Genomic DNA, 1428 nt, shown 5'->3' on the forward strand with positions numbered 1-1428 from the left:
GAAAAATCCAGAAAAATTACAGAAATTCTATTTCGCCAGAAGACCCACGGAGCCAGAAGGGCCAGGCCAGAGGAGGCCCACAACCTCCTCCCCATCCACTGGCGCGACCAGGAGGGGGGCGGCGCCGCCCTATGGGGTGGGCCCCTCGGGAACCCCCTCGCGCCGCCCTTTCGCCTATATTAAGCTCCTGCCCTGAAAACCCTAAGGGGATCGACGATTTCTCCAGAAGAGTTCCGTAGCTCCGCCGCCACCAAAAACCCTAATTCGGGGACGAAGTCTCGTTTCGGCATCCTGCCGGGACGGGGAATTGCCCCGGAGCCATCTCCATCGACTCCATCGCCATCTTCATCGTTGTTGCTGTCTCCCATGATGAGGAGGGAGTAGTTCTCCCCCGAGGCTGAGGGCTCTACCGGTAGCTATGTGGTTCATCTCTCTCTCCCATGGTGTGTTCTTTATGTGATCATGACCTTTGTAATCTAGTTGAATATGTAGATGTTACTCTTGTCTATTATGCACTCTAGAGGTTACTTTAATATGAACTCCGGAGTCACTCTCCACGGTGTGATGGTGACAGTGTGTGCATCGTGTGTGATTCCTTTATGACGTTTGATACGTCTCCGACGTATCGATAATTTTTTATGTTCCATGCCACATTATTGATGATATCTACATGTTTTATGCACATTATATGTCATATTTATGCGTTTTCCGGAACTAACCTATTGACGAGATGCCGAAGGGCCAGCTCTCGTTTTCTGCTGTTTTTGGTTCCGAAATCCTAGTAAGGAAATATTCTCGGAATCGGACGAAATCAAGACCCAAAGCATCCTATTTTGCCCGGAAGCATCCGAACACCCGAGAACCGCCAGAGAGGGGGCACAGGCCCACGGGACCATAGGCCGGCGCGGCCTGGGTGTGGCCCGCGCCACCCTATGGTGTCGCCGCCTCTTCGACCCTCTGACGCCGCCTCTTCGCCTATTTAAGCCCCCTCGACCTAAAACCTCGATACGGAAAAGTCACGGTACGAGAAACCTTCCAGAGCCGCCGCCATCGCGAAGCCAAGATCTGGGGGACAGGAGTCTCTGTTCCGGCACGCCGCCGGGACGGGGAAGTGCCCCGAAGGCTCCTCCATCAACACCACCGCCATCTCCATCAACGCTGCTCTGTCTCCCATGAGGAGGGAGTAGTTCTCCATCGAGGCTCGGGGCTGTACCGGTAGCTATGTGGTTCATCTCTCTCCTATGTACTTCAATACAATAATCTCATGAGCTGCCTTACATGATTGAGATTCATATGATGATGCTTGTAATCTAGATGTCATTATGCTAGTCAAGTGAATTTTACTTATGTGATCTCCGGAGACTCCTTGTCCCACGTGTGTAAAGGTGACGAGTGTGTGCACCGTGTGGGTCTCTTAGGCTATATTTC

The sequence above is a fragment of the Lolium rigidum genome, chromosome 7 (assembly GCF_022539505.1).
Source record: "Lolium rigidum isolate FL_2022 chromosome 7, APGP_CSIRO_Lrig_0.1, whole genome shotgun sequence".
NCBI lineage: Eukaryota > Viridiplantae > Streptophyta > Magnoliopsida > Poales > Poaceae > Lolium > Lolium rigidum.